This window comes from Ambystoma mexicanum, chromosome 8 (assembly GCF_040938575.1).
Source record: "Ambystoma mexicanum isolate Mex_15411 chromosome 8, UKY_AmexF1_1, whole genome shotgun sequence".
Lineage (NCBI taxonomy): Eukaryota > Metazoa > Chordata > Amphibia > Caudata > Ambystomatidae > Ambystoma > Ambystoma mexicanum.
This window is the reverse complement of record NC_090929.1, coordinates 731,838,071-731,862,154: the sequence shown is the minus strand read 5'-3', so window position 1 is coordinate 731,862,154 and position 24,084 is coordinate 731,838,071. Positions and strand designations below refer to the sequence as shown.

Here is a 24,084-nt window from a genome sequence, read left to right as displayed (position 1 = left end):
AACATGATACCACGCTCATCGCTCGATCAGCGCTCGATCAGGCGAGATATATAAGACTGGTGGGCCCATTCAGGACTCCTATGTCTGGTAGGATAACTTTAATCCATCCATCCTGTTTCTGTTGCAGGGAGGTGGAGAGAACAATCAACACAATAACGGCTTTCTTTCATGCCTCTTGAAGGACTCAATATTCTCTGTACTGCATTACATGTGAAAGTCGATTTATTACCCATGAACACACTACCTGTATGCTAATTATATGTAAATAGGTAGCTCCAGCCCTCATAATGTTGTCCAACATTTCCGCTATAAAACGGGATACAATTATTTTGAAAACATACCAAATTTGAAAAGTAATTGAGAAGTTGTGCAATTACTAATCATGGAGCACAAAAAAGCCTACAGCACCTGGTATTCCCAGGCGGTCTCCCATCCAGGTACTAACTAGGCCCGACACTGCTTAGCTTCCGAGATCAGACGAGATCGGGCGCATTCAGTGTGGTGTGGCCGTAGGCTCTGGGCCTAGTGAGTTTTGTACTTTTAAGCATCTAGTCGGCTAGACCTTGCAGTTTTGAAAGGCAATTGAGAAATGGCTCACTTCCTGAACTTGGAGCACAAAAAAGCCTACAGCACCTGGTATTCCCAGGCAGTCTCCCATCCAGGTACTAACTAGGCCCGACACTGCTTAGCTTTCGAGATCAGACGAGATCAGGCGCATTCAGTGTGGTGTGGCCGTAGGCTCTAGAAATGCTAAGAATATTACTCTTATGCATTTGCATTTAGTAAGCTAAGCCATGCAGCCACTTGCAACATGATACCACGCTCATCGCTCGATCAGGCTCGATCAGGCGAGATATATAAGACTGGTGGGCCCATTCAGGACTCCTATGTCTGGTAGGATAACTTTAATCCATCCATCCTGTTTCTGTTGCAGGGAGGTGGAGAGAACAATCAACACAATAACGGCTTTCTTTCATGCCTCTTGAAGGACTCAATATTCTCTGTACTGCATTACATGTGAAAGTCGATTTATTACCCATGAACACACTACCTGTATGCTAATTATATGTAAATAGGTAGCTCCAGCCCTCATAATGTTGTCCAACATTTCCGCTATAAAACGGGATAAAATTATTTTGGAAACATACCAAATTTGAAAAGTAATTGAGAAGTTGTGCAATTACTAATCATGGAGCACAAAATAGCCTACAGCACCTGGTATTCCCAGGCGGTCTCCCATCCAGGTACTAACTAGGCCCGACACTGCTTAGCTTCCGAGATCAGACGAGATCGGGCGCATTCAGTGTGGTGTGGCCGTAGGCTCTGGGCCTAGTGAGTTTTGTACTTTTAAGCATCTAGTCGGCTAGACCTTGCAGTTTTGAAAGGCAATTGAGAAATGGCTCACTTCCTGAACTTGGAGCACAAAAAAGCCTACAGCACCTGGTATTCCCAGGCGGTCTCCCATCCAGGTACTAACTAGGCCCGACACTGCTTAGCTTCCAAGATCAGACGAGATCGGGCGCATTCAGTGTGGTGTGGCCGTAGGCTCTGGTCCCAGTGAGTTTTGTACTTTTAAGCATCTAGTCGGCTAGACCTTGCAGTTTTGAAAGGCAATTGAGAAATGGCTCACTTCCTGAACTTGGAGCACAAAAAAGCCTACAGCACCTGGTATTCCCAGGCGGTCTCCCATCCAGGTACTAACTAGGCCTGACACTGCTTAGCTTCCGAGATCAGACGAGATCGGGCGCATTCAGTGTGGTGTGGCCGTAGGCTCTGGGCCTAGTGAGTTTTGTACTTTTAAGCATCTAGTCGGCTAGACCTTGCAGTTTTGAAAGGCAATTGAGAAATGGCTCACTTCCTGAACTTGGAGCACAAAAAAGCCTACAGCACCTGGTATTCCCAGGCGGTCTCCCATCCAGGTACTAACTAGGCCCGACACTGCTTAGCTTCCGAGATCAGACGAGATCGGGCGCATTCAGTGTGGTGTGGCCGTAGGCTCGAGTAATGCTAAGAATATTACTCTTATGCATTTGCATTTAGTAAGCTAAGCCATGCAGCCACTTGCAACATGATACCACGCTCATCACTCGATCAGCGCTTGATCAGGCGAGATATATAAGACTGGTGGGCCCATTCAGGACTCCTATGTCTGGTAGGATAACTTTAATCCATCCATCCTGTTTCTGTTGCAGGGAGGTGGAGAGAACAATCAACACAATAACGGCTTTCTTTCATGCCTCTTGAAGGACTCAATATTCTCTGTACTGCATTACATGTGAAAGTCGATTTATTACCCATGAACACACTACCTGTATGCTAATTATATGTAAATAGGTAGCTCCAGCCCTCATAATGTTGTCCAACATTTCCGCTATAAAACGGGATAAAATTATTTTGGAAACATACCAAATTTGAAAAGTAATTGAGAAGTTGCGCAATTACTAATCATGGAGCACAAAATAGCCTACAGCACCTGGTATTCCCAGGCGGTCTCCCATACAGGTACTAACTAGGCCCGACACTGCTTAGCTTCCGAGATCAGACGAGATCGGGCGCATTCAGTGTGGTGTGGCCGTAGGCTCTGGGCCTAGTGAGTTTTGTACTTTTAAGCATCTAGTCGGCTAGACCTTGCAGTTTTGAAAGGCAATTGAGAAATGGCTCACTTCCTGAACTTGGAGCACAAAAAAGCCTACAGCACCTGGTATTCCCAGGCAGTCTCCCATCCAGGTACTAACTAGGCCCGACACTGCTTAGCTTCCGAGATCAGACGAGATCGGGCGCATTCAGTGTGGTGTGGCCGTAGGCTCTGGTCCTAGTGAGTTTTGTACTTTTAAGCATCTAGTCGGCTAGACCTTGCAGTTTTGAAAGGCAATTGAGAAATGGCTCACTTCCTGAACTTGGAGCACAAAAAAGCCTACAGCACCTGGTATTCCCAGGCGGTCTCCCATCCAGGTACTAACTAGGCCCGACACTGCTTAGCTTCCGAGATCAGACGAGATCGGGCGCATTCAGTGTGGTGTGGCCGTAGGCTCTGGGCCTAGTGAGTTTTGTACTTTTAAGCATCTAGTCGGCTAGACCTTGCAGTTTTGAAAGGCAATTGAGAAATGGCTCACTTCCTGAACTTGGAGCACAAAAAAGCCTACAGCACCTGGTATTCCCAGGCGGTCTCCCATCCAGGTACTAACTAGGCCCGACACTGCTTAGCTTCCGAGATCAGACGAGATCGGGCGCATTCAGTCTGGTGTGGCCGTAGGCTCTAGTAATGCTAAGAATATTACTCTTATGCATTTGCATTTAGTAAGCTAAGCCATGCAGCCACTTGCAACATGATACCACGCTCATCGCTCGATCAGCGCTCGATCAGGCGAGATATATAAGACTGGTGGGCCCATTCAGGACTCCTATGTCTGGTAGGATAACTTTAATCCATCCATCCTGTTTCTGTTGCAGGGAGGTGGAGAGAACAATCAACACAATAACGGCTTTCTTTCATGCCTCTTGAAGGACTCAATATTCTCTGTACTGCATTACATGTGAAAGTCGATTTATTACCCATGAACACACTACCTGTATGCTAATTATATGTAAATAGGTAGCTCCAGCCCTCATAATGTTGTCCAACATTTCCGCTATAAAACGGGATACAATTATTTTGAAAACATACCAAATTTGAAAAGTAATTGAGAAGTTGTGCAATTACTAATCATGGAGCACAAAATAGCCTACAGCACCTGGTATTCCCAGGCAGTCTCCCATCCAGGTACTAACTAGGCCCGACACTGCTTAGCTTCCGAGATCAGACGAGATCGGGCGCATTCAGTGTGGTGTGGCCGTAGGCTCTGGTCCTAGTGAGTTTTGTACTTTTAAGCATCTAGTCGGCTAGACCTTGCAGTTTTGAAAGGCAATTGAGAAATGGCTCACTTCCTGAACTTGGAGCACAAAAAAGCCTACAGCACCTGGTATTCCCAGGCGGTCTCCCATCCAGGTACTAACTAGGCCCGACACTGCTTAGCTTCCGAGATCAGACGAGATCGGGCGCATTCAGTGTGGTGTGGCCGTAGGCTCTGGGCCTAGTGAGTTTTGTACTTTTAAGCATCTAGTCGGCTAGACCTTGCAGTTTTGAAAGGCAATTGAGAAATGGCTCACTTCCTGAACTTGGAGCACAAAAAAGCCTACAGCACCTGGTATTCCCAGGCAGTCTCCCATCCAGGTACTAACTAGGCCCGACACTGCTTAGCTTTCGAGATCAGACGAGATCAGGCGCATTCAGTGTGGTGTGGCCGTAGGCTCTAGAAATGCTAAGAATATTACTCTTATGCATTTGCATTTAGTAAGCTAAGCCATGCAGCCACTTGCAACATGATACCACGCTCATCGCTCGATCAGGCTCGATCAGGCGAGATATATAAGACTGGTGGGCCCATTCAGGACTCCTATGTCTGGTAGGATAACTTTAATCCATCCATCCTGTTTCTGTTGCAGGGAGGTGGAGAGAACAATCAACACAATAACGGCTTTCTTTCATGCCTCTTGAAGGACTCAATATTCTCTGTACTGCATTACATGTGAAAGTCGATTTATTACCCATGAACACACTACCTGTATGCTAATTATATGTAAATAGGTAGCTCCAGCCCTCATAATGTTGTCCAACATTTCCGCTATAAAACGGGATAAAATTATTTTGGAAACATACCAAATTTGAAAAGTAATTGAGAAGTTGTGCAATTACTAATCATGGAGCACAAAATAGCCTACAGCACCTGGTATTCCCAGGCGGTCTCCCATCCAGGTACTAACTAGGCCCGACACTGCTTAGCTTCCGAGATCAGACGAGATCGGGCGCATTCAGTGTGGTGTGGCCGTAGGCTCTGGGCCTAGTGAGTTTTGTACTTTTAAGCATCTAGTCGGCTAGACCTTGCAGTTTTGAAAGGCAATTGAGAAATGGCTCACTTCCTGAACTTGGAGCACAAAAAAGCCTACAGCACCTGGTATTCCCAGGCGGTCTCCCATCCAGGTACTAACTAGGCCCGACACTGCTTAGCTTCCAAGATCAGACGAGATCGGGCGCATTCAGTGTGGTGTGGCCGTAGGCTCTGGTCCCAGTGAGTTTTGTACTTTTAAGCATCTAGTCGGCTAGACCTTGCAGTTTTGAAAGGCAATTGAGAAATGGCTCACTTCCTGAACTTGGAGCACAAAAAAGCCTACAGCACCTGGTATTCCCAGGCGGTCTCCCATCCAGGTACTAACTAGGCCTGACACTGCTTAGCTTCCGAGATCAGACGAGATCGGGCGCATTCAGTGTGGTGTGGCCGTAGGCTCTGGGCCTAGTGAGTTTTGTACTTTTAAGCATCTAGTCGGCTAGACCTTGCAGTTTTGAAAGGCAATTGAGAAATGGCTCACTTCCTGAACTTGGAGCACAAAAAAGCCTACAGCACCTGGTATTCCCAGGCGGTCTCCCATCCAGGTACTAACTAGGCCCGACACTGCTTAGCTTCCGAGATCAGACGAGATCGGGCGCATTCAGTGTGGTGTGGCCGTAGGCTCGAGTAATGCTAAGAATATTACTCTTATGCATTTGCATTTAGTAAGCTAAGCCATGCAGCCACTTGCAACATGATACCACGCTCATCACTCGATCAGCGCTTGATCAGGCGAGATATATAAGACTGGTGGGCCCATTCAGGACTCCTATGTCTGGTAGGATAACTTTAATCCATCCATCCTGTTTCTGTTGCAGGGAGGTGGAGAGAACAATCAACACAATAACGGCTTTCTTTCATGCCTCTTGAAGGACTCAATATTCTCTGTACTGCATTACATGTGAAAGTCGATTTATTACCCATGAACACACTACCTGTATGCTAATTATATGTAAATAGGTAGCTCCAGCCCTCATAATGTTGTCCAACATTTCCGCTATAAAACGGGATAAAATTATTTTGGAAACATACCAAATTTGAAAAGTAATTGAGAAGTTGCGCAATTACTAATCATGGAGCACAAAATAGCCTACAGCACCTGGTATTCCCAGGCGGTCTCCCATACAGGTACTAACTAGGCCCGACACTGCTTAGCTTCCGAGATCAGACGAGATCGGGCGCATTCAGTGTGGTGTGGCCGTAGGCTCTGGGCCTAGTGAGTTTTGTACTTTTAAGCATCTAGTCGGCTAGACCTTGCAGTTTTGAAAGGCAATTGAGAAATGGCTCACTTCCTGAACTTGGAGCACAAAAAAGCCTACAGCACCTGGTATTCCCAGGCAGTCTCCCATCCAGGTACTAACTAGGCCCGACACTGCTTAGCTTCCGAGATCAGACGAGATCGGGCGCATTCAGTGTGGTGTGGCCGTAGGCTCTGGTCCTAGTGAGTTTTGTACTTTTAAGCATCTAGTCGGCTAGACCTTGCAGTTTTGAAAGGCAATTGAGAAATGGCTCACTTCCTGAACTTGGAGCACAAAAAAGCCTACAGCACCTGGTATTCCCAGGCGGTCTCCCATCCAGGTACTAACTAGGCCCGACACTGCTTAGCTTCCGAGATCAGACGAGATCGGGCGCATTCAGTGTGGTGTGGCCGTAGGCTCTGGGCCTAGTGAGTTTTGTACTTTTAAGCATCTAGTCGGCTAGACCTTGCAGTTTTGAAAGGCAATTGAGAAATGGCTCACTTCCTGAACTTGGAGCACAAAAAAGCCTACAGCACCTGGTATTCCCAGGCGGTCTCCCATCCAGGTACTAACTAGGCCCGACACTGCTTAGCTTCCGAGATCAGACGAGATCGGGCGCATTCAGTCTGGTGTGGCCGTAGGCTCTAGTAATGCTAAGAATATTACTCTTATGCATTTGCATTTAGTAAGCTAAGCCATGCAGCCACTTGCAACATGATACCACGCTCATCGCTCGATCAGCGCTCGATCAGGCGAGATATATAAGACTGGTGGGCCCATTCAGGACTCCTATGTCTGGTAGGATAACTTTAATCCATCCATCCTGTTTCTGTTGCAGGGAGGTGGAGAGAACAATCAACACAATAACGGCTTTCTTTCATGCCTCTTGAAGGACTCAATATTCTCTGTACTGCATTACATGTGAAAGTCGATTTATTACCCATGAACACACTACCTGTATGCTAATTATATGTAAATAGGTAGCTCCAGCCCTCATAATGTTGTCCAACATTTCCGCTATAAAACGGGATAAAATTATTTTGGAAACATACCAAATTTGAAAAGTAATTGAGAAGTTGCGCAATTACTAATCATGGAGCACAAAATAGCCTACAGCACCTGGTATTCCCAGGCGGTCTCCCATCCAGGTACTTACTAGGCCCGACACTGCTTAGCTTCCGAGATCAGACGAGATCGGGCGCATTCAGTGTGGTGTGGCCGTAGGCTCTGGGCCTAGTGAGTTTTGTACTTTTAAGCATCTAGTCGGCTAGACCTTGCAGTTTTGAAAGGCAATTGAGAAATGGCTCACTTCCTGAACTTGGAGCACAAAAAAGCCTACAGCACCTGGTATTCCCAGGCAGTCTCCCATCCAGGTACTAACTAGGCCCGACACTGCTTAGCTTCCGAGATCAGACAAGATCAGGCGCATTCAGTGTGGTGTGGCCGTAGGCTCTAGAAATGCTAAGAATATTACTCTTATGCATTTGCATTTAGTAAGCTAAGCCATGCAGCCACTTGCAACATGATACCACGCTCATCGCTCGATCAGGCTCGATCAGGCGAGATATATAAGACTGGTGGGCCCATTCAGGACTCCTATGTCTGGTAGGATAACTTTAATCCATCCATCCTGTTTCTGTTGCAGGGAGGTGGAGAGAACAATCAACACAATAACGGCTTTCTTTCATGCCTCTTGAAGGACTCAATATTCTCTGTACTGCATTACATGTGAAAGTCGATTTATTACCCATGAACACACTACCTGTATGCTAATTATATGTAAATAGGTAGCTCCAGCCCTCATAATGTTGTCCAACATTTCCGCTATAAAACGGGATAAAATTATTTTGGAAACATACCAAATTTGAAAAGTAATTGAGAAGTTGTGCAATTACTAATCATGGAGCACAAAATAGCCTACAGCACCTGGTATTCCCAGGCGGTCTCCCATCCAGGTACTAACTAGGCCCGACACTGCTTAGCTTCCGAGATCAGACGAGATCGGGCGCATTCAGTGTGGTGTGGCCGTAGGCTCAGGGCCTAGTGAGTTTTGTACTTTTAAGCATCTAGTCGGCTAGACCTTGCAGTTTTGAAAGGCAATTGAGAAATGGCTCACTTCCTGAACTTGGAGCACAAAAAAGCCTACAGCACCTGGTATTCCCAGGCGGTCTCCCATCCAGGTACTAACTAGGCCCGACACTGCTTAGCTTCCAAGATCAGACGAGATCGGGCGCATTCAGTGTGGTGTGGCCGTAGGCTCTGGTCCCAGTGAGTTTTGTACTTTTAAGCATCTAGTCGGCTAGACCTTGCAGTTTTGAAAGGCAATTGAGAAATGGCTCACTTCCTGAACTTGGAGCACAAAAAAGCCTACAGCACCTGGTATTCCCAGGCGGTCTCCCATCCAGGTACTAACTAGGCCTGACACTGCTTAGCTTCCGAGATCAGACGAGATCGGGCGCATTCAGTGTGGTGTGGCCGTAGGCTCTGGGCCTAGTGAGTTTTGTACTTTTAAGCATCTAGTCGGCTAGACCTTGCAGTTTTGAAAGGCAATTGAGAAATGGCTCACTTCCTGAACTTGGAGCACAAAAAAGCCTACAGCACCTGGTATTCCCAGGCGGTCTCCCATCCAGGTACTAACTAGGCCCGACACTGCTTAGCTTCCGAGATCAGACGAGATCGGGCGCATTCAGTGTGGTGTGGCCGTAGGCTCGAGTAATGCTAAGAATATTACTCTTATGCATTTGCATTTAGTAAGCTAAGCCATGCAGCCACTTGCAACATGATACCACGCTCATCGCTCGATCAGGCTCGATCAGGCGAGATATATAAGACTGGTGGGCCCATTCAGGACTCCTATGTCTGGTAGGATAACTTTAATCCATCCATCCTGTTTCTGTTGCAGGGAGGTGGAGAGAACAATCAACACAATAACGGCTTTCTTTCATGCCTCTTGAAGGACTCAATATTCTCTGTACTGCATTACATGTGAAAGTCGATTTATTACCCATGAACACACTACCTGTATGCTAATTATATGTAAATAGGTAGCTCCAGCCCTCATAATGTTGTCCAACATTTCCGCTATAAAACGGGATAAAATTATTTTGGAAACATACCAAATTTGAAAAGTAATTGAGAAGTTGTGCAATTACTAATCATGGAGCACAAAATAGCCTACAGCACCTGGTATTCCCAGGCGGTCTCCCATCCAGGTACTAACTAGGCCCGACACTGCTTAGCTTCCGAGATCAGACGAGATCGGGCGCATTCAGTGTGGTGTGGCCGTAGGCTCTGGGCCTAGTGAGTTTTGTACTTTTAAGCATCTAGTCGGCTAGACCTTGCAGTTTTGAAAGGTAATTGAGAAATGGCTCACTTCCTGAACTTGGAGCACAAAAAAGCCTACAGCACCTGGTATTCCCAGGCGGTCTCCCATCCAGGTACTAACTAGGCCCGACACTGCTTAGCTTCTGAGATCAGACGAGATCGGGCGCATTCAGTGTGGTGTGGCCGTAGGCTCTGGTCCTAGTGAGTTTTGTACTTTTAAGCATCTAGTCGGCTAGACCTTGCAGTTTTGAAAGGCAATTGAGAAATGGCTCACTTCCTGAACTTGGAGCACAAAAAAGCCTACAGCACCTGGTATTCCCAGGCGGTCTCCCATCCAGGTACTAACTAGGCCCGACACTGCTTAGCTTCCGAGATCAGACGAGATCGGGCGCATTCAGTGTGGTGTGGCCGTAGGCTCTGGGCCTAGTGAGTTTTGTACTTTTAAGCATCTAGTCGGCTAGACCTTGCAGTTTTGAAAGGCAATTGAGAAATGGCTCACTTCCTGAACTTGGAGCACAAAAAAGCCTACAGCACCTGGTATTCCCAGGCGGTCTCCCATCCAGGTACTAACTAGGCCCAACACTGCTTAGCTTCCAAGATCAGACGAGATCGGGCGCATTCAGTGTGGTGTGGCCGTAGGCTCTAGAAATGCTAAGAATATTACTCTTATGCATTTGCATTTAGTAAGCTAAGCCATGCAGCCACTTGCAACATGATACCACGCTCATCGCTCGATCAGGCGAGATATATAAGACTGGTGGGCCCATTCAGGACTCCTATGTCTGGTAGGATAACTTTAATCCATCCATCCTGTTTCTGTTGCAGGGAGGTGGAGAGAACAATCAACACAATAACGGCTTTCTTTCATGCCTCTTGAAGGACTCAATATTCTCTGTACTGCATTACATGTGAAAGTCGATTTATTACCCATGAACACACTACCTGTATGCTAATTATATGTAAATAGGTAGCTCCAGCCCTCATAATGTTGTCCAACATTTCCGCTATAAAACGGGATAAAATTATTTTGGAAACATACCAAATTTGAAAAGTAATTGAGAAGTTGTGCAATTACTAATCATGGAGCACAAAATAGCCTACAGCACCTGGTATTCCCAGGCGGTCTCCCATCCAGGTACTAACTAGGCCCGACACTGCTTAGCTTCCGAGATCAGACGAGATCGGGCGCATTCAGTGTGGTGTGGCCGTAGGCTCTGGTCCTAGTGAGTTTTGTACTTTTAAGCATCTAGTCGGCTAGACCTTGCAGTTTTGAAAGGCAATTGAGAAATGGCTCACTTCCTGAACTTGGAGCACAAAAAAGCCTACAGCACCTGGTATTCCCAGGCGGTCTCCCATCCAGGTACTAACTAGGCCCGACACTGCTTAGCTTCCGAGATCAGACGAGATCGGGCGCATTCAGTGTGGTGTGGCCATAGGCTCTGGGCCTAGTGAGTTTTGTACTTTTAAGCATCTAGTCGGCTAGACCTTGCAGTTTTGAAAGGCAATTGAGAAATGGCTCACTTCCTGAACTTGGAGCACAAAAAAGCCTACAGCACCTGGTATTCCCAGGCGGTCTCCCATCCAGGTACTAACTAGGCCCGACACTGCTTAGCTTCGGAGATCAGACGAGATCGGGCGCATTCAGTCTGGTGTAGCCGTAGGCTCTAGTAATGCTAAGAATATTACTCTTATGCATTTGCATTTAGTAAGCTAAGCCATGCAGCCACTTGCAACATGATACCACGCTCATCGCTCGATCAGCGCTCGATCAGGCGAGATATATAAGACTGGTGGGCCCATTCAGGACTCCTATGTCTGGTAGGATAACTTTAATCCATCCATCCTGTTTCTGTTGCAGGGAGGTGGAGAGAACAATCAACACAATAACGGCTTTCTTTCATGCCTCTTGAAGGACTCAATATTCTCTGTACTGCATTACATGTGAAAGTCGATTTATTACCCATGAACACACTACCTGTATGCTAATTATATGTAAATAGGTAGCTCCAGCCCTCATAATGTTGTCCAACATTTCCGCTATAAAACGGGATAAAATTATTTTGGAAACATACCAAATTTGAAAAGTAATTGAGAAGTTGTGCAATTACTAATCATGGAGCACAAAATAGCCTACAGCACCTGGTATTCCCAGGCGGTCTCCCATCCAGGTACTAACTAGGCCCGACACTGCTTAGCTTCCGAGATCAGACGAGATCGGGCGCATTCAGTGTGGTGTGGCCGTAGGCTCTGGGCCTAGTGAGTTTTGTACTTTTAAGCATCTAGTCGGCTAGACCTTGCAGTTTTGAAAGGCAATTGAGAAATGGCTCACTTCCTGAACTTGGAGCACAAAAAAGCCTACAGCACCTGGTATTCCCAGGCGGTCTCCCATCCAGGTACTAACTAGGCCCGACACTGCTTAGCTTCCGAGATCAGACGAGATCGGGCGCATTCAGTGTGGTGTGGCCGTAGGCTCTGGTCCTAGTGAGTTTTGTACTTTTAAGCATCTAGTCGGCTAGACCTTGCAGTTTTGAAAGGCAATTGAGAAATGGCTCACTTCCTGAACTTGGAGCACAAAAAAGCCTACAGCACCTGGTATTCCCAGGCCGTCTCCCATCCAGGTACTAACTAGGCCCGACACTGCTTAGCTTCCGAGATCAGACGAGATCGGGCGCATTCAGTGTGGTGTGGCCGTAGGCTCTGGTCCTAGTGAGTTTTGTACTTTTAAGCATCTAGTCGGCTAGACCTTGCAGTTTTGAAAGGCGATTGAGAAATGGCTCACTTCCTGAACTTGGAGCACAAAAAAGCCTACAGCACCTGGTATTCCCAGGCGGTCTCCCATCCAGGTACTAACTAGGCCCGACACTGCTTAGCTTCCGAGATCAGACGAGATCGGGCGCATTCAGTGTGGTGTGGCCGTAGGCTCTGGTCCTAGTGAGTTTTGTACTTTTAAGCATCTAGTCGGCTAGACCTTGCAGTTTTGAAAGGCAATTGAGAAATGGCTCACTTCCTGAACTTGGAGCACAAAAAAGCCTACAGCACCTGGTATTCCCAGGCGGTCTCCCATCCAGGTACTAACTAGGCCCGACACTGCTTAGCTTCCGAGATCAGACGAGATCGGGCGCATTCAGTGTGGTGTGGCCGTAGGCTCTGGGCCTAGTGAGTTTTGTACTTTTAAGCATCTAGTCGGCTAGACCTTGCAGTTTTGAAAGGCAATTGAGAAATGGCTCACTTCCTGAACTTGGAGCACAAAAAAGCCTACAGCACCTGGTATTCCCAGGCGGTCTCCCATCCAGGTACTAACTAGGCCCGACACTGCTTAGCTTCCGAGATCAGACGAGATCGGGCGCATTCAGTGTGGTGTGGCCGTAGGCTCGAGTAATGCTAAGAATATTACTCTAATGCATTTGCATTTAGTAAGCTAAGCCATGCAGCCACTTGCAACATGATACCACGCTCATCGCTCGATCAGCGCTTGATCAGGCGAGATATATAAGACTGGTGGGCCCATTCAGGACTCCTATGTCTGGTAGGATAACTTTAATCCATCCATCCTGTTTCTGTTGCAGGGAGGTGGAGAGAACAATCAACACAATAACGGCTTTCTTTCATGCCTCTTGAAGGACTCAATATTCTCTGTACTGCATTACATGTGAAAGTCGATTTATTACCCATGAACACACTACCTGTATGCTAATTATATGTAAATAGGTAGCTCCAGCCCTCATAATGTTGTCCAACATTTCCGCTATAAAACGGGATAAAATTATTTTGGAAACATACCAAATTTGAAAAGTAATTGAGAAGTTGCGCAATTACTAATCATGGAGCACAAAATAGCCTACAGCACCTGGTATTCCCAGGCGGTCTCCCATCCAGGTACTAACTAGGCCCGACACTGCTTAGCTTCCGAGATCAGACGAGATCGGGCGCATTCAGTGTGGTGTGGCCGTAGGCTCTGGGCCTAGTGAGTTTTGTACTTTTAAGCATCTAGTCGGCTAGACCTTGCAGTTTTGAAAGGCAATTGAGAAATGGCTCACTTCCTGAACTTGGAGCACAAAAAAGCCTACAGCACCTGGTATTCCCAGGCAGTCTCCCATCCAGGTACTAACTAGGCCCGACACTGCTTAGCTTCTGAGATCAGACGAGATCGGGCGCATTCAGTGTGGTGTGGCCGTAGGCTCTGGTCCTAGTGAGTTTTGTACTTTTAAGCATCTAGTCGGCTAGACCTTGCAGTTTTGAAAGGCAATTGAGAAATGGCTCACTTCCTGAACTTGGAGCACAAAAAAGCCTACAGCACCTGGTATTCCCAGGCGGTCTCCCATCCAGGTACTAACTAGGCCCGACACTGCTTAGCTTCCGAGATCAGACGAGATCGGGCGCATTCAGTGTGGTGTGGCCGTAGGCTCTGGGCCTAGTGAGTTTTGTACTTTTAAGCATCTAGTCGGCTAGACCTTGCAGTTTTGAAAGGCAATTGAGAAATGGCTCACTTCCTGAACTTGGAGCACAAAAAAGCCTACAGCACCTGGTATTCCCAGGCGGTCTCCCATCCAGGTACTAACTAGGCCCGACACTGCTTAGCTTCCAAGATCAGACGAGATCGGGCGCATTCAGTGTGGTGTGGCCGTAGGCTCTAGAAATGCTAAGAATATTACTCTTATGCATTTGCATTTAGTAAGCTAAGCCATGCAGCCACTTGCAACATGATACCACGCTCATCGCTCGATCAGCGCTTGATCAGGCGAGATATATAAGACTGATGGGCCCATTCAGGACTCCTATGTCTGGTAGGATAACTTTAATCCATCCATCCTGTTTCTGTTGCAGGGAGGTGGAGAGAACAATCAACACAATAACGGCTTTCTTTCATGCCTCTTGAAGGACTCAATATTCTCTGTACTGCATTACATGTGAAAGTCGATTTATTACCCATGAACACACTACCTGTATGCTAATTATATGTAAATAGGTAGCTCCAGCCCTCATAATGTTGTCCAACATTTCCGCTATAAAACGGGATAAAATTATTTTGGAAACATACCAAATTTGAAAAGTAATTGAGAAGTTGCGCAATTACTAATCATGGAGCACAAAATAGCCTACAGCACCTGGTATTCCCAGGCGGTCTCCCATCCAGGTACTAACTAGGCCCGACACTGCTTAGCTTCCGAGATCAGACGAGATCGGGCGCATTCAGTGTGGTGTGGCCGTAGGCTCTGGTCCTAGTGAGTTTTGTACTTTTAAGCATCTAGTCGGCTAGACCTTGCAGTTTTGAAAGGCAATTGAGAAATGGCTCACTTCCTGAACTTGGAGCACAAAAAAGCCTACAGCACCTGGTATTCCCAGGCAGTCTCCCATCCAGGTACTAACTAGGCCCGACACTGCTTAGCTTCCGAGATCAGACGAGATCGGGCGCATTCAGTGTGGTGTGGCCGTAGGCTCTAGAAATGCTAAGAATATTACTCTTATGCATTTGCATTTAGTAAGCTAAGCCATGCAGCCACTTGCAACATGATACCACGCTCATCGCTCGATCAGCGCTCGATCAGGCGAGATATATAAGACTGGTGGGCCCATTCAGGACTCCTATGTCTGGTAGGATAACTTTAATCCATCCATCCTGTTTCTGTTGCAGGGAGGTGGAGAGAACAATCAACACAATAACGGCTTTCTTTCATGCCTCTTGAAGGACTCAATATTCTCTGTACTGCATTACATGTGAAAGTCGATTTATTACCCATGAACACACTACCTGTATGCTAATTATATGTAAATAGGTAGCTCCAGCCCTCATAATGTTGTCCAACATTTCCGCTATAAAACGGGATACAATTATTTTGAAAACATACCAAATTTGAAAAGTAATTGAGAAGTTGTGCAATTACTAATCATGGAGCACAAAATAGCCTACAGCACCTGGTATTCCCAGGCAGTCTCCCATCCAGGTACTAACTAGGCCCGACACTGCTTAGCTTCCGAGATCAGACGAGATCGGGCGCATTCAGTGTGGTGTGGCCGTAGGCTCTGGTCCTAGTGAGTTTTGTACTTTTAAGCATCTAGTCGGCTAGACCTTGCAGTTTTGAAAGGCAATTGAGAAATGGCTCACTTCCTGAACTTGGAGCACAAAAAAGCCTACAGCACCTGGTATTCCCAGGCGGTCTCCCATCCAGGTACTAACTAGGCCCGACACTGAGCTTCCGAGATCAGACGAGATCGGGCGCATTCAGTCTGGTGTGGCCGTAGGCTCTAGTAATGCTAAGAATATTACTCTTATGCATTTGCATTTAGTAAGCTAAGCCATGCAGCCACTTGCAACATGATACCACGCTCATCGCTCGATCAGCGCTCGATCAGGCGAGATATATAAGACTGGTGGGCCCATTCAGGACTCCTATGTCTGGTAGGATAACTTTAATCCATCCATCCTGTTTCTGTTGCAGGGAGGTGGAGAGAACAATCAACACAATAACGGCTTTCTTTCATGCCTCTTGAAGGACTCAATATTCTCTGTACTGCATTACATGTGAAAGTCGATTTATTACCCATGAACACACTACCTGTATGCTAATTATATGTAAATAGGTAGCTCCAGCCCTCATAATGTTGTCCAACATTTCCGCTATAAAACGGGATAAAATTATTTTGGAAACATACCAAATTTGAAAAGTAATTGAGAAGTTGCGCAATTACTAATCATGGAGCACAAAATAGCCTACAGCACCTGGTATTCCCAGGCGGTCTCCCATCCAGGTACTAACTAGGCCCGACACTGCTTAGCTTCCGAGATCAGACGAGATCGGGCGCATTCAGTGTGGTGTGGCCGTAGGCTCTGGGCCTAGTGAGTTTTGTACTTTTAAGCATCTAGTCGGCTAGACCTTGCAGTTTTGAAAGGCAATTGAGAAATGGCTCACTTCCTGAACTTGGAGCACAAAAAAGCCTACAGCACCTGGTATTCCCAGGCAGTCTCCCATCCAGGTACTAACTAGGCCCGACACTGCTTAGCTTCCGAGATCAGACGAGATCAGGCGCATTCAGTGTGGTGTGGCCGTAGGCTCTAGAAATGCTAAGAATATTACTCTTATGCATTTGCATTTAGTAAGCTAAGCCATGCAGCCACTTGCAACATGATACCACGCTCATCGCTCGATCAGGCTCGATCAGGCGAGATATATAAGACTGGTGGGCCCATTCAGGACTCCTATGTCTGGTAGGATAACTTTAATCCATCCATCCTGTTTCTGTTGCAGGGAGGTGGAGAGAACAATCAACACAATAACGGCTTTCTTTCATGCCTCTTGAAGGACTCAATATTCTCTGTACTGCATTACATGTGAAAGTCGATTTATTACCCATGAACACACTACCTGTATGCTAATTATATGTAAATAGGTAGCTCCAGCCCTCATAATGTTGTCCAACATTTCCGCTATAAAACGGGATAAAATTATTTTGGAAACATACCAAATTTGAAAAGTAATTGAGAAGTTGTGCAATTACTAATCATGGAGCACAAAATAGCCTACAGCACCTGGTATTCCCAGGCGGTCTCCCATCCAGGTACTAACTAGGCCCGACACTGCTTAGCTTCCGAGATCAGACGAGATCGGGCGCATTCAGTGTGGTGTGGCCGTAGGCTCAGGGCCTAGTGAGTTTTGTACTTTTAAGCATCTAGTCGGCTAGACCTTGCAGTTTTGAAAGGCAATTGAGAAATGGCTCACTTCCTGAACTTGGAGCACAAAAAAGCCTACAGCACCTGGTATTCCCAGGCGGTCTCCCATCCAGGTACTAACTAGGCCCGACACTGCTTAGCTTCCAAGATCAGACGAGATCGGGCGCATTCAGTGTGGTGTGGCCGTAGGCTCTGGTCCCAGTGAGTTTTGTACTTTTAAGCATCTAGTCGGCTAGACCTTGCAGTTTTGAAAGGCAATTGAGAAATGGCTCACTTCCTGAACTTGGAGCACAAAAAAGCCTACAGCACCTGGTATTCCCAGGCGGTCTCCCATCCAGGTACTAACTAGGCCTGACACTGCTTAGCTTCCGAGATCAGACGAGATCGGGCGCATTCAGTGTGGTGTGGCCGTAGGCTCTGGGCCTAGTGAGTTTTGTACTTTTAAGCATCTAGTCGGCTAGACCTTGCAGTTTTGAAAGGCAATTGAGAAATGGCTCACTTCCTGAACTTGGAGCACAAAAAAGCCTACAGCACCTGGTATTCCCAGGCGGTCTCCCATCCAGGTACTAACTAGGCCCGACACTGCTTAGCTTCCGAGATCAGACGAGATCGGGCGCATTCAGTGTGGTGTGGCCGTAGGCTCGAGTAATGCTAAGAATATTACTCTTATGCATTTGCATTTAGTAAGCTAAGCCATGCAGCCACTTGCAACATGATACCACGCTCATCGCTCGATCAGGCTCGATCAGGCGAGATATATAAGACTGGTGGGCCCATTCAGGACTCCTATGTCTGGTAGGATAACTTTAATCCATCCATCCTGTTTCTGTTGCAGGGAGGTGGAGAGAACAATCAACACAATAACGGCTTTCTTTCATGCCTCTTGAAGGACTCAATATTCTCTGTACTGCATTACATGTGAAAGTCGATTTATTACCCATGAACACACTACCTGTATGCTAATTATATGTAAATAGGTAGCTCCAGCCCTCATAATGTTGTCCAACATTTCCGCTATAAAACGGGATAAAATTATTTTGGAAACATACCAAATTTGAAAAGTAATTGAGAAGTTGTGCAATTACTAATCATGGAGCACAAAATAGCCTACAGCACCTGGTATTCCCAGGCGGTCTCCCATCCAGGTACTAACTAGGCCCGACACTGCTTAGCTTCCGAGATCAGACGAGATCGGGCGCATTCAGTGTGGTGTGGCCGTAGGCTCTGGGCCTAGTGAGTTTTGTACTTTTAAGCATCTAGTCGGTTAGACCTTGCAGTTTTGAAAGGTAATTGAGAAATGGCTCACTTCCTGAACTTGGAGCACAAAAAAGCCTACAGCACCTGGTATTCCCAGGCGGTCTCCCATCCAGGTACTAACTAGGCCCGACACTGCTTAGCTTCTGAGATCAGACGAGATCGGGCGCATTCAGTGTGGTGTGGCCGTAGGCTCTGGTCCTAGTGAGTTTTGTACTTTTAAGCATCTAGTCGGCTAGACCTTGCAGTTTTGAAAGGCAATTGAGAAATGGCTCACTTCCTGAACTTGGAGCACAAAAAAGCCTACAGCACCTGGTATTCCCAGGCGGTCTCCCATCCAGGTACTAACTAGGCCCGACACTGCTTAGCTTCCGAGATCAGACGAGATCGGGCGCATTCAGTGTGGTGTGGCCGTAGGCTCTGGGCCTAGTGAGTTTTGTACTTTTAAGCATCTAGTCGGCTAGACCTTGCAGTTTTGAAAGGCAATTGAGAAATGGCTCACTTCCTGAACTTGGAGCACAAAAAAGCCTACAGCACCTGGTATTCCCAGGCGGTCTCCCATCCAGGTACTAACTAGGCCCAACACTGCTTAGCTTCCAAGATCAGACGAGATCGGGCGCATTCAGTGTGGTGTGGCTGTAGGCTCTAGAAATGCTAAGAATATTACTCTTATGCATTTGCATTTAGTAAGCTAAGCCATGCAGCCACTTGCAACATGATACCACGCTCATCGCTCGATCAGGCGAGATATATAAGACTGGTGGGCCCATTCAGGACTCCTATGTCTGGTAGGATAACTTTAATCCATCCATCCTGTTTCTGTTGCAGGGAGGTGGAGAGAACAATCAACACAATAACGGCTTTCTTTCATGCCTCTTGAAGGACTCAATATTCTCTGTACTGCATTACATGTGAAAGTCGATTTATTACCCATGAACACACTACCTGTATGCTAATTATATGTAAATAGGTAGCTCCAGCCCTCATAATGTTGTCCAACATTTCCGCTATAAAACGGGATAAAATTATTTTGGAAACATACCAAATTTGAAAAGTAATTGAGAAGTTGTGCAATTACTAATCATGGAGCACAAAATAGCCTACAGCACCTGGTATTCCCAGGCGGTCTCCCATCCAGGTACTAACTAGGCCCGACACTGCTTAGCTTCCGAGATCAGACGAGATCGGGCGCATTCAGTGTGGTGTGGCCGTAGGCTCTGGTCCTAGTGAGTTTTGTACTTTTAAGCATCTAGTCGGCTAGACCTTGCAGTTTTGAAAGGCAATTGAGAAATGGCTCACTTCCTGAACTTGGAGCACAAAAAAGCCTACAGCACCTGGTATTCCCAGGCGGTCTCCCATCCAGGTACTAACTAGGCCCGACACTGCTTAGCTTCCGAGATCAGACGAGATCGGGCGCATTCAGTGTGGTGTGGCCATAGGCTCTGGGCCTAGTGAGTTTTGTACTTTTAAGCATCTAGTCGGCTAGACCTTGCAGTTTTGAAAGGCAATTGAGAAATGGCTCACTTCCTGAACTTGGAGCACAAAAAAGCCTACAGCACCTGGTATTCCCAGGCGGTCTCCCATCCAGGTACTAACTAGGCCCGACACTGCTTAGCTTCCGAGATCAGACGAGATCGGGCGCATTCAGTCTGGTGTAGCCGTAGGCTCTAGTAATGCTAAGAATATTACTCTTATGCATTTGCATTTAGTAAGCTAAGCCATGCAGCCACTTGCAACATGATACCACGCTCATCGCTCGATCAGCGCTCGATCAGGCGAGATATATAAGACTGGTGGGCCCATTCAGGACTCCTATGTCTGGTAGGATAACTTTAATCCATCCATCCTGTTTCTGTTGCAGGGAGGTGGAGAGAACAATCAACACAATAACGGCTTTCTTTCATGCCTCTTGAAGGACTCAATATTCTCTGTACTGCATTACATGTGAAAGTCGATTTATTACCCATGAACACACTACCTGTATGCTAATTATATGTAAATAGGTAGCTCCAGCCCTCATAATGTTGTCCAACATTTCCGCTATAAAACGGGATAAAATTATTTTGGAAACATACCAAATTTGAAAAGTAATTGAGAAGTTGTGCAATTACTAATCATGGAGCACAAAATAGCCTACAGCACCTGGTATTCCCAGGCGGTCTCCCATCCAGGTACTAACTAGGCCCGACACTGCTTAGCTTCCGAGATCAGACGAGATCGGGCGCATTCAGTGTGGTGTGGCCGTAGGCTCTGGGCCTAGTGAGTTTTGTACTTTTAAGCATCTAGTCGGCTAGACCTTGCAGTTTTGAAAGGCAATTGAGAAATGGCTCACTTCCTGAACTTGGAGCACAAAAAAGCCTACAGCACCTGGTATTACCAGGCGGTCTCCCATCCAGGTACTAACTAGGCCCGACACTGCTTAGCTTCCGAGATCAGACGAGATCGGGCGCATTCAGTGTGGTGTGGCCGTAGGCTCTGGTCCTAGTGAGTTTTGTACTTTTAAGCATCTAGTCGGCTAGACCTTGCAGTTTTGAAAGGCAATTGAGAAATGGCTCACTTCCTGAACTTGGAGCACAAAAAAGCCTACAGCACCTGGTATTCCCAGGCGGTCTCCCATCCAGGTACTAACTAGGCCCGACACTGCTTAGCTTCCGAGATCAGACGAGATCAGGCGCATTCAGTGTGGTGTGGCCGTAGGCTCTGGTCCTAGTGAGTTTTGTACTTTTAAGCATCTAGTCGGCTAGACCTTGCAGTTTTGAAAGGCGATTGAGAAATGGCTCACTTCCTGAACTTGGAGCACAAAAAAGCCTACAGCACCTGGTATTCCCAGGCGGTCTCCCATCCAGGTACTAACTAGGCCCGACACTGCTTAGCTTCCGAGATCAGACGAGATCGGGCGCATTCAGTGTGGTGTGGCCGTAGGCTCTGGTCCTAGTGAGTTTTGTACTTTTAAGCATCTAGTCGGCTAGACCTTGCAGTTTTGAAAGGCAATTGAGAAATGGCTCACTTCCTGAACTTGGAGCACAAAAAAGCCTACAGCACCTGGTATTCCCAGGCGGTCTCCCATCCAGGTACTAACTAGGCCCGACACTGCTTAGCTTCCGAGATCAGACGAGATCGGGCGCATTCAGTGTGGTGTGGCCGTAGGCTCTGGGCCTAGTGAGTTTTGTACTTTTAAGCATCTAGTCGGCTAGACCTTGCAGTTTTGAAAGGCAATTGAGAAATGGCTCACTTCCTGAACTTGGAGCACAAAAAAGCCTACAGCACCTGGTATTCCCAGGCGGTCTCCCATCCAGGTACTAACTAGGCCCGACACTGCTTAGCTTCCGAGATCAGACGAGATCGGGCGCATTCAGTGTGGTGTGGCCGTAGGCTCGAGTAATGCTAAGAATATTACTCTAATGCATTTGCATTTAGTAAGCTAAGCCATGCAGCCACTTGCAACATGATACCACGCTCATCGCTCGATCAGCGCTTGATCAGGCGAGATATATAAGACTGGTGGGCCCATTCAGGACTCCTATGTCTGGTAGGATAACTTTAATCCATCCATCCTGTTTCTGTTGCAGGGATGTGGAGAGAACAATCAACACAATAACGGCTTTCTTTCATGCCTCTTGAAGGACTCAATATTCTCTGTACTGCATTACATGTGAAAGTCGATTTATTACCCATGAACACACTACCTGTATGCTAATTATATGTAAATAGGTAGCTCCAGCCCTCATAATGTTGTCCAACATTTCCGCTATAAAACGGGATAAAATTATTTTGGAAACATACCAAATTTGAAAAGTAATTGAGAAGTTGCGCAATTACTAATCATGGAGCACAAAATAGCCTACAGCACCTGGTATTCCCAGGCGGTCTCCCATCCAGGTACTAACTAGGCCCGACACTGCTTAGCTTCCGAGATCAGACGAGATCGGGCGCATTCAGTGTGGTGTGGCCGTAGGCTCTGGGCCTAGTGAGTTTTGTACTTTTAAGCATCTAGTCGGCTAGACCTTGCAGTTTTGAAAGGCAATTGAGAAATGGCTCACTTCCTGAACTTGGAGCACAAAAAAGCCTACAGCACCTGGTATTCCCAGGCAGTCTCCCATCCAGGTACTAACTAGGCCCGACACTGCTTAGCTTCTGAGATCAGACGAGATCGGGCGCATTCAGTGTGGTGTGGCCGTAGGCTCTGGTCCTAGTGAGTTTTGTACTTTTAAGCATCTAGTCGGCTAGACCTTGCAGTTTTGAAAGGCAATTGAGAAATGGCTCACTTCCTGAACTTGGAGCACAAAAAAGCCTACAGCACCTGGTATTCCCAGGCGGTCTCCCATCCAGGTACTAACTAGGCCCGACACTGCTTAGCTTCCGAGATCAGACGAGATCGGGCGCATTCAGTGTGGTGTGGCCGTAGGCTCTGGGCCTAGTGAGTTTTGTACTTTTAAGCATCTAGTCGGCTAGACCTTGCAGTTTTGAAAGGCAATTGAGAAATGGCTCACTTCCTGAACTTGGAGCACAAAAAAGCCTACAGCACCTGGTATTCCCAGGCGGTCTCCCATCCAGGTACTAACTAGGCCCGACACTGCTTAGCTTCCGAGATCAGACGAGATCGGGCGCATTCAGTGTGGTGTGGCCGTAGGCTCTAGAAATGCTAAGAATATTACTCTTATGCATTTGCATTTAGTAAGCTAAGCCATGCAGCCACTTGCAACATGATACCACGCTCATCGCTCGATCAGCGCTTGATCAGGCGAGATATATAAGACTGGTGGGCCCATTCAGGACTCCTATGTCTGGTAGGATAACTTTAATCCATCCATCCTGTTTCTGTTGCAGGGAGGTGGAGAGAACAATCAACACAATAACGGCTTTCTTTCATGCCTCTTGAAGGACTCAATATTCTCTGTACTGCATTACATGTGAAAGTCGATTTATTACCCATGAACACACTACCTGTATGCTAATTATATGTAAATAGGTAGCTCCAGCCCTCATAATGTTGTCCAACATTTCCGCTATAAAACGGGATAAAATTATTTTGGAAACATACCAAATTTGAAAAGTAATTGAGAAGTTGCGCAATTACTAATCATGGAGCACAAAATAGCCTACAGCACCTGGTATTCCCAGGCGGTCTCCCATCCAGGTACTAACTAGGCCCGACACTGCTTAGCTTCCGAGATCAGACGAGATCGGGCGCATTCAGTGTGGTGTGGCCGTAGGCTCTGGTCCTAGTGAGTTTTGTACTTTTAAGCATCTAGTCGGCTAGACCTTGCAGTTTTGAAAGGCAATTGAGAAATGGCTCACTTCCTGAACTTGGAGCACAAAAAAGCCTACAGCACCTGGTATTCCCAGGCAGTCTCCCATCCAGGTACTAACTAGGCCCGACACTGCTTAGCTTCCGAGATCAGACGAGATCGGGCGCATTCAGTGTGGTGTGGCCGTAGGCTCTAGAAATGCTAAGAATATTACTCTTATGCATTTGCATTTAGTAAGCTAAGCCATGCAGCCACTTGCAACATGATACCACGCTCATCGCTCGATCAGCGCTCGATCAGGCGAGACATATAAGACTGGTGGGCCCATTCAGGACTCCTATGTCTGGTAGGATAACTTTAATCCATCCATCCTGTTTCTGTTGCAGGGAGGTGGAGAGAACAATCAACACAATAACGGCTTTCTTTCATGC

At 46.8% G+C, this 24,084-nt stretch overlaps 72 non-coding genes and 1 pseudogene across 72 annotated transcripts; all 73 read right to left on the bottom strand.

The window, feature by feature from the left end:
- Positions 1-396: 396 nt before the first annotated feature.
- LOC138476815 (5S ribosomal RNA) lies at positions 397-515 on the bottom strand. The gene has a single exon (XR_011270832.1). It is a non-coding gene; the product is annotated as a 5S ribosomal RNA (ribosomal RNA).
- Positions 516-621: 106 nt separating this feature from the next.
- LOC138480161 (5S ribosomal RNA) lies at positions 622-740 on the bottom strand. The gene has a single exon (XR_011273869.1). It is a non-coding gene; the product is annotated as a 5S ribosomal RNA (ribosomal RNA).
- A 463-nt stretch (positions 741-1,203) lies between these two features.
- On the bottom strand, positions 1,204-1,322 carry LOC138476814 (5S ribosomal RNA). Its single transcript, XR_011270831.1, has one exon. It is a non-coding gene; the product is annotated as a 5S ribosomal RNA (ribosomal RNA).
- Positions 1,323-1,428: 106 nt separating this feature from the next.
- Positions 1,429-1,547, bottom strand: LOC138478676 (5S ribosomal RNA). Its single transcript, XR_011272521.1, has one exon. It is a non-coding gene; the product is annotated as a 5S ribosomal RNA (ribosomal RNA).
- A 106-nt stretch (positions 1,548-1,653) lies between these two features.
- LOC138478931 (5S ribosomal RNA) lies at positions 1,654-1,772 on the bottom strand. The gene has a single exon (XR_011272752.1). It is a non-coding gene; the product is annotated as a 5S ribosomal RNA (ribosomal RNA).
- A 106-nt stretch (positions 1,773-1,878) lies between these two features.
- On the bottom strand, positions 1,879-1,997 carry LOC138476813 (5S ribosomal RNA). Its single transcript, XR_011270830.1, has one exon. It is a non-coding gene; the product is annotated as a 5S ribosomal RNA (ribosomal RNA).
- Positions 1,998-2,461: 464 nt separating this feature from the next.
- Positions 2,462-2,580, bottom strand: LOC138478182 (5S ribosomal RNA). Its single transcript, XR_011272073.1, has one exon. It is a non-coding gene; the product is annotated as a 5S ribosomal RNA (ribosomal RNA).
- A 106-nt stretch (positions 2,581-2,686) lies between these two features.
- Positions 2,687-2,805, bottom strand: LOC138478515 (5S ribosomal RNA). The gene has a single exon (XR_011272376.1). It is a non-coding gene; the product is annotated as a 5S ribosomal RNA (ribosomal RNA).
- Positions 2,806-2,911: 106 nt separating this feature from the next.
- Positions 2,912-3,030, bottom strand: LOC138476812 (5S ribosomal RNA). Its single transcript, XR_011270829.1, has one exon. It is a non-coding gene; the product is annotated as a 5S ribosomal RNA (ribosomal RNA).
- Positions 3,031-3,136: 106 nt separating this feature from the next.
- LOC138479217 (5S ribosomal RNA) lies at positions 3,137-3,255 on the bottom strand. The gene has a single exon (XR_011273012.1). It is a non-coding gene; the product is annotated as a 5S ribosomal RNA (ribosomal RNA).
- Positions 3,256-3,719: 464 nt separating this feature from the next.
- Positions 3,720-3,838, bottom strand: LOC138478514 (5S ribosomal RNA). Its single transcript, XR_011272375.1, has one exon. It is a non-coding gene; the product is annotated as a 5S ribosomal RNA (ribosomal RNA).
- Positions 3,839-3,944: 106 nt separating this feature from the next.
- Positions 3,945-4,063, bottom strand: LOC138476811 (5S ribosomal RNA). The gene has a single exon (XR_011270828.1). It is a non-coding gene; the product is annotated as a 5S ribosomal RNA (ribosomal RNA).
- A 106-nt stretch (positions 4,064-4,169) lies between these two features.
- Positions 4,170-4,288, bottom strand: LOC138480160 (5S ribosomal RNA). The gene has a single exon (XR_011273868.1). It is a non-coding gene; the product is annotated as a 5S ribosomal RNA (ribosomal RNA).
- A 463-nt stretch (positions 4,289-4,751) lies between these two features.
- LOC138476810 (5S ribosomal RNA) lies at positions 4,752-4,870 on the bottom strand. The gene has a single exon (XR_011270827.1). It is a non-coding gene; the product is annotated as a 5S ribosomal RNA (ribosomal RNA).
- Positions 4,871-4,976: 106 nt separating this feature from the next.
- Positions 4,977-5,095, bottom strand: LOC138478675 (5S ribosomal RNA). Its single transcript, XR_011272520.1, has one exon. It is a non-coding gene; the product is annotated as a 5S ribosomal RNA (ribosomal RNA).
- Positions 5,096-5,201: 106 nt separating this feature from the next.
- On the bottom strand, positions 5,202-5,320 carry LOC138478930 (5S ribosomal RNA). The gene has a single exon (XR_011272751.1). It is a non-coding gene; the product is annotated as a 5S ribosomal RNA (ribosomal RNA).
- A 106-nt stretch (positions 5,321-5,426) lies between these two features.
- Positions 5,427-5,545, bottom strand: LOC138476808 (5S ribosomal RNA). The gene has a single exon (XR_011270826.1). It is a non-coding gene; the product is annotated as a 5S ribosomal RNA (ribosomal RNA).
- Positions 5,546-6,009: 464 nt separating this feature from the next.
- Positions 6,010-6,128, bottom strand: LOC138478181 (5S ribosomal RNA). Its single transcript, XR_011272072.1, has one exon. It is a non-coding gene; the product is annotated as a 5S ribosomal RNA (ribosomal RNA).
- A 106-nt stretch (positions 6,129-6,234) lies between these two features.
- LOC138478513 (5S ribosomal RNA) lies at positions 6,235-6,353 on the bottom strand. The gene has a single exon (XR_011272374.1). It is a non-coding gene; the product is annotated as a 5S ribosomal RNA (ribosomal RNA).
- Positions 6,354-6,459: 106 nt separating this feature from the next.
- Positions 6,460-6,578, bottom strand: LOC138476806 (5S ribosomal RNA). The gene has a single exon (XR_011270824.1). It is a non-coding gene; the product is annotated as a 5S ribosomal RNA (ribosomal RNA).
- A 106-nt stretch (positions 6,579-6,684) lies between these two features.
- On the bottom strand, positions 6,685-6,803 carry LOC138479216 (5S ribosomal RNA). Its single transcript, XR_011273011.1, has one exon. It is a non-coding gene; the product is annotated as a 5S ribosomal RNA (ribosomal RNA).
- Positions 6,804-7,267: 464 nt separating this feature from the next.
- LOC138477816 (5S ribosomal RNA) lies at positions 7,268-7,386 on the bottom strand. Its single transcript, XR_011271740.1, has one exon. It is a non-coding gene; the product is annotated as a 5S ribosomal RNA (ribosomal RNA).
- Positions 7,387-7,492: 106 nt separating this feature from the next.
- On the bottom strand, positions 7,493-7,611 carry LOC138480278 (5S ribosomal RNA). Its single transcript, XR_011273975.1, has one exon. It is a non-coding gene; the product is annotated as a 5S ribosomal RNA (ribosomal RNA).
- A 463-nt stretch (positions 7,612-8,074) lies between these two features.
- Positions 8,075-8,193, bottom strand: LOC138476805 (5S ribosomal RNA). The gene has a single exon (XR_011270823.1). It is a non-coding gene; the product is annotated as a 5S ribosomal RNA (ribosomal RNA).
- Positions 8,194-8,299: 106 nt separating this feature from the next.
- On the bottom strand, positions 8,300-8,418 carry LOC138478674 (5S ribosomal RNA). Its single transcript, XR_011272519.1, has one exon. It is a non-coding gene; the product is annotated as a 5S ribosomal RNA (ribosomal RNA).
- A 106-nt stretch (positions 8,419-8,524) lies between these two features.
- Positions 8,525-8,643, bottom strand: LOC138478929 (5S ribosomal RNA). Its single transcript, XR_011272750.1, has one exon. It is a non-coding gene; the product is annotated as a 5S ribosomal RNA (ribosomal RNA).
- A 106-nt stretch (positions 8,644-8,749) lies between these two features.
- Positions 8,750-8,868, bottom strand: LOC138476804 (5S ribosomal RNA). The gene has a single exon (XR_011270822.1). It is a non-coding gene; the product is annotated as a 5S ribosomal RNA (ribosomal RNA).
- A 463-nt stretch (positions 8,869-9,331) lies between these two features.
- Positions 9,332-9,450, bottom strand: LOC138476803 (5S ribosomal RNA). The gene has a single exon (XR_011270821.1). It is a non-coding gene; the product is annotated as a 5S ribosomal RNA (ribosomal RNA).
- A 106-nt stretch (positions 9,451-9,556) lies between these two features.
- On the bottom strand, positions 9,557-9,675 carry LOC138479005 (5S ribosomal RNA). Its single transcript, XR_011272819.1, has one exon. It is a non-coding gene; the product is annotated as a 5S ribosomal RNA (ribosomal RNA).
- Positions 9,676-9,781: 106 nt separating this feature from the next.
- LOC138476802 (5S ribosomal RNA) lies at positions 9,782-9,900 on the bottom strand. Its single transcript, XR_011270820.1, has one exon. It is a non-coding gene; the product is annotated as a 5S ribosomal RNA (ribosomal RNA).
- A 106-nt stretch (positions 9,901-10,006) lies between these two features.
- On the bottom strand, positions 10,007-10,125 carry LOC138477964 (5S ribosomal RNA). Its single transcript, XR_011271875.1, has one exon. It is a non-coding gene; the product is annotated as a 5S ribosomal RNA (ribosomal RNA).
- A 453-nt stretch (positions 10,126-10,578) lies between these two features.
- Positions 10,579-10,697, bottom strand: LOC138476801 (5S ribosomal RNA). The gene has a single exon (XR_011270819.1). It is a non-coding gene; the product is annotated as a 5S ribosomal RNA (ribosomal RNA).
- Positions 10,698-10,803: 106 nt separating this feature from the next.
- On the bottom strand, positions 10,804-10,922 carry LOC138477864 (5S ribosomal RNA). Its single transcript, XR_011271784.1, has one exon. It is a non-coding gene; the product is annotated as a 5S ribosomal RNA (ribosomal RNA).
- A 106-nt stretch (positions 10,923-11,028) lies between these two features.
- Positions 11,029-11,147, bottom strand: LOC138473851 (5S ribosomal RNA). Its single transcript, XR_011268961.1, has one exon. It is a non-coding gene; the product is annotated as a 5S ribosomal RNA (ribosomal RNA).
- A 464-nt stretch (positions 11,148-11,611) lies between these two features.
- Positions 11,612-11,730, bottom strand: LOC138476800 (5S ribosomal RNA). The gene has a single exon (XR_011270818.1). It is a non-coding gene; the product is annotated as a 5S ribosomal RNA (ribosomal RNA).
- A 106-nt stretch (positions 11,731-11,836) lies between these two features.
- LOC138476799 (5S ribosomal RNA) lies at positions 11,837-11,955 on the bottom strand. Its single transcript, XR_011270817.1, has one exon. It is a non-coding gene; the product is annotated as a 5S ribosomal RNA (ribosomal RNA).
- A 106-nt stretch (positions 11,956-12,061) lies between these two features.
- LOC138479721 (5S ribosomal RNA) lies at positions 12,062-12,180 on the bottom strand. Its single transcript, XR_011273470.1, has one exon. It is a non-coding gene; the product is annotated as a 5S ribosomal RNA (ribosomal RNA).
- Positions 12,181-12,286: 106 nt separating this feature from the next.
- LOC138476797 (5S ribosomal RNA) lies at positions 12,287-12,405 on the bottom strand. The gene has a single exon (XR_011270816.1). It is a non-coding gene; the product is annotated as a 5S ribosomal RNA (ribosomal RNA).
- A 106-nt stretch (positions 12,406-12,511) lies between these two features.
- LOC138476796 (5S ribosomal RNA) lies at positions 12,512-12,630 on the bottom strand. The gene has a single exon (XR_011270815.1). It is a non-coding gene; the product is annotated as a 5S ribosomal RNA (ribosomal RNA).
- Positions 12,631-12,736: 106 nt separating this feature from the next.
- Positions 12,737-12,855, bottom strand: LOC138476794 (5S ribosomal RNA). The gene has a single exon (XR_011270813.1). It is a non-coding gene; the product is annotated as a 5S ribosomal RNA (ribosomal RNA).
- Positions 12,856-13,319: 464 nt separating this feature from the next.
- On the bottom strand, positions 13,320-13,438 carry LOC138476793 (5S ribosomal RNA). The gene has a single exon (XR_011270812.1). It is a non-coding gene; the product is annotated as a 5S ribosomal RNA (ribosomal RNA).
- A 106-nt stretch (positions 13,439-13,544) lies between these two features.
- On the bottom strand, positions 13,545-13,663 carry LOC138480061 (5S ribosomal RNA). Its single transcript, XR_011273778.1, has one exon. It is a non-coding gene; the product is annotated as a 5S ribosomal RNA (ribosomal RNA).
- Positions 13,664-13,769: 106 nt separating this feature from the next.
- On the bottom strand, positions 13,770-13,888 carry LOC138476792 (5S ribosomal RNA). Its single transcript, XR_011270811.1, has one exon. It is a non-coding gene; the product is annotated as a 5S ribosomal RNA (ribosomal RNA).
- Positions 13,889-13,994: 106 nt separating this feature from the next.
- On the bottom strand, positions 13,995-14,113 carry LOC138478673 (5S ribosomal RNA). The gene has a single exon (XR_011272518.1). It is a non-coding gene; the product is annotated as a 5S ribosomal RNA (ribosomal RNA).
- Positions 14,114-14,577: 464 nt separating this feature from the next.
- LOC138476791 (5S ribosomal RNA) lies at positions 14,578-14,696 on the bottom strand. The gene has a single exon (XR_011270810.1). It is a non-coding gene; the product is annotated as a 5S ribosomal RNA (ribosomal RNA).
- A 106-nt stretch (positions 14,697-14,802) lies between these two features.
- LOC138478512 (5S ribosomal RNA) lies at positions 14,803-14,921 on the bottom strand. The gene has a single exon (XR_011272373.1). It is a non-coding gene; the product is annotated as a 5S ribosomal RNA (ribosomal RNA).
- Positions 14,922-15,385: 464 nt separating this feature from the next.
- Positions 15,386-15,504, bottom strand: LOC138478511 (5S ribosomal RNA). The gene has a single exon (XR_011272372.1). It is a non-coding gene; the product is annotated as a 5S ribosomal RNA (ribosomal RNA).
- A 106-nt stretch (positions 15,505-15,610) lies between these two features.
- LOC138474132 (5S ribosomal RNA) lies at positions 15,611-15,726 on the bottom strand (annotated as a pseudogene).
- A 464-nt stretch (positions 15,727-16,190) lies between these two features.
- Positions 16,191-16,309, bottom strand: LOC138476790 (5S ribosomal RNA). Its single transcript, XR_011270809.1, has one exon. It is a non-coding gene; the product is annotated as a 5S ribosomal RNA (ribosomal RNA).
- Positions 16,310-16,415: 106 nt separating this feature from the next.
- LOC138479582 (5S ribosomal RNA) lies at positions 16,416-16,534 on the bottom strand. Its single transcript, XR_011273344.1, has one exon. It is a non-coding gene; the product is annotated as a 5S ribosomal RNA (ribosomal RNA).
- Positions 16,535-16,997: 463 nt separating this feature from the next.
- Positions 16,998-17,116, bottom strand: LOC138476789 (5S ribosomal RNA). The gene has a single exon (XR_011270808.1). It is a non-coding gene; the product is annotated as a 5S ribosomal RNA (ribosomal RNA).
- A 106-nt stretch (positions 17,117-17,222) lies between these two features.
- LOC138478672 (5S ribosomal RNA) lies at positions 17,223-17,341 on the bottom strand. The gene has a single exon (XR_011272517.1). It is a non-coding gene; the product is annotated as a 5S ribosomal RNA (ribosomal RNA).
- Positions 17,342-17,447: 106 nt separating this feature from the next.
- On the bottom strand, positions 17,448-17,566 carry LOC138478928 (5S ribosomal RNA). Its single transcript, XR_011272749.1, has one exon. It is a non-coding gene; the product is annotated as a 5S ribosomal RNA (ribosomal RNA).
- A 106-nt stretch (positions 17,567-17,672) lies between these two features.
- LOC138476788 (5S ribosomal RNA) lies at positions 17,673-17,791 on the bottom strand. Its single transcript, XR_011270807.1, has one exon. It is a non-coding gene; the product is annotated as a 5S ribosomal RNA (ribosomal RNA).
- A 463-nt stretch (positions 17,792-18,254) lies between these two features.
- Positions 18,255-18,373, bottom strand: LOC138476786 (5S ribosomal RNA). Its single transcript, XR_011270806.1, has one exon. It is a non-coding gene; the product is annotated as a 5S ribosomal RNA (ribosomal RNA).
- A 106-nt stretch (positions 18,374-18,479) lies between these two features.
- Positions 18,480-18,598, bottom strand: LOC138479004 (5S ribosomal RNA). The gene has a single exon (XR_011272818.1). It is a non-coding gene; the product is annotated as a 5S ribosomal RNA (ribosomal RNA).
- A 106-nt stretch (positions 18,599-18,704) lies between these two features.
- LOC138476785 (5S ribosomal RNA) lies at positions 18,705-18,823 on the bottom strand. Its single transcript, XR_011270805.1, has one exon. It is a non-coding gene; the product is annotated as a 5S ribosomal RNA (ribosomal RNA).
- Positions 18,824-18,929: 106 nt separating this feature from the next.
- LOC138478160 (5S ribosomal RNA) lies at positions 18,930-19,048 on the bottom strand. Its single transcript, XR_011272053.1, has one exon. It is a non-coding gene; the product is annotated as a 5S ribosomal RNA (ribosomal RNA).
- Positions 19,049-19,501: 453 nt separating this feature from the next.
- LOC138476784 (5S ribosomal RNA) lies at positions 19,502-19,620 on the bottom strand. Its single transcript, XR_011270804.1, has one exon. It is a non-coding gene; the product is annotated as a 5S ribosomal RNA (ribosomal RNA).
- Positions 19,621-19,726: 106 nt separating this feature from the next.
- On the bottom strand, positions 19,727-19,845 carry LOC138477863 (5S ribosomal RNA). The gene has a single exon (XR_011271783.1). It is a non-coding gene; the product is annotated as a 5S ribosomal RNA (ribosomal RNA).
- A 106-nt stretch (positions 19,846-19,951) lies between these two features.
- On the bottom strand, positions 19,952-20,070 carry LOC138479876 (5S ribosomal RNA). The gene has a single exon (XR_011273610.1). It is a non-coding gene; the product is annotated as a 5S ribosomal RNA (ribosomal RNA).
- A 464-nt stretch (positions 20,071-20,534) lies between these two features.
- Positions 20,535-20,653, bottom strand: LOC138476782 (5S ribosomal RNA). Its single transcript, XR_011270802.1, has one exon. It is a non-coding gene; the product is annotated as a 5S ribosomal RNA (ribosomal RNA).
- Positions 20,654-20,759: 106 nt separating this feature from the next.
- LOC138479540 (5S ribosomal RNA) lies at positions 20,760-20,878 on the bottom strand. Its single transcript, XR_011273306.1, has one exon. It is a non-coding gene; the product is annotated as a 5S ribosomal RNA (ribosomal RNA).
- Positions 20,879-20,984: 106 nt separating this feature from the next.
- LOC138478103 (5S ribosomal RNA) lies at positions 20,985-21,103 on the bottom strand. The gene has a single exon (XR_011272001.1). It is a non-coding gene; the product is annotated as a 5S ribosomal RNA (ribosomal RNA).
- Positions 21,104-21,209: 106 nt separating this feature from the next.
- Positions 21,210-21,328, bottom strand: LOC138476781 (5S ribosomal RNA). The gene has a single exon (XR_011270801.1). It is a non-coding gene; the product is annotated as a 5S ribosomal RNA (ribosomal RNA).
- Positions 21,329-21,434: 106 nt separating this feature from the next.
- Positions 21,435-21,553, bottom strand: LOC138476780 (5S ribosomal RNA). The gene has a single exon (XR_011270800.1). It is a non-coding gene; the product is annotated as a 5S ribosomal RNA (ribosomal RNA).
- A 106-nt stretch (positions 21,554-21,659) lies between these two features.
- LOC138476779 (5S ribosomal RNA) lies at positions 21,660-21,778 on the bottom strand. Its single transcript, XR_011270799.1, has one exon. It is a non-coding gene; the product is annotated as a 5S ribosomal RNA (ribosomal RNA).
- A 464-nt stretch (positions 21,779-22,242) lies between these two features.
- On the bottom strand, positions 22,243-22,361 carry LOC138476778 (5S ribosomal RNA). Its single transcript, XR_011270798.1, has one exon. It is a non-coding gene; the product is annotated as a 5S ribosomal RNA (ribosomal RNA).
- Positions 22,362-22,467: 106 nt separating this feature from the next.
- LOC138480060 (5S ribosomal RNA) lies at positions 22,468-22,586 on the bottom strand. The gene has a single exon (XR_011273777.1). It is a non-coding gene; the product is annotated as a 5S ribosomal RNA (ribosomal RNA).
- Positions 22,587-22,692: 106 nt separating this feature from the next.
- On the bottom strand, positions 22,693-22,811 carry LOC138476777 (5S ribosomal RNA). The gene has a single exon (XR_011270797.1). It is a non-coding gene; the product is annotated as a 5S ribosomal RNA (ribosomal RNA).
- A 106-nt stretch (positions 22,812-22,917) lies between these two features.
- Positions 22,918-23,036, bottom strand: LOC138476775 (5S ribosomal RNA). The gene has a single exon (XR_011270796.1). It is a non-coding gene; the product is annotated as a 5S ribosomal RNA (ribosomal RNA).
- Positions 23,037-23,500: 464 nt separating this feature from the next.
- On the bottom strand, positions 23,501-23,619 carry LOC138476774 (5S ribosomal RNA). Its single transcript, XR_011270795.1, has one exon. It is a non-coding gene; the product is annotated as a 5S ribosomal RNA (ribosomal RNA).
- Positions 23,620-23,725: 106 nt separating this feature from the next.
- On the bottom strand, positions 23,726-23,844 carry LOC138478510 (5S ribosomal RNA). The gene has a single exon (XR_011272371.1). It is a non-coding gene; the product is annotated as a 5S ribosomal RNA (ribosomal RNA).
- Between the last annotated feature and the right edge of the window lie 240 nt (positions 23,845-24,084).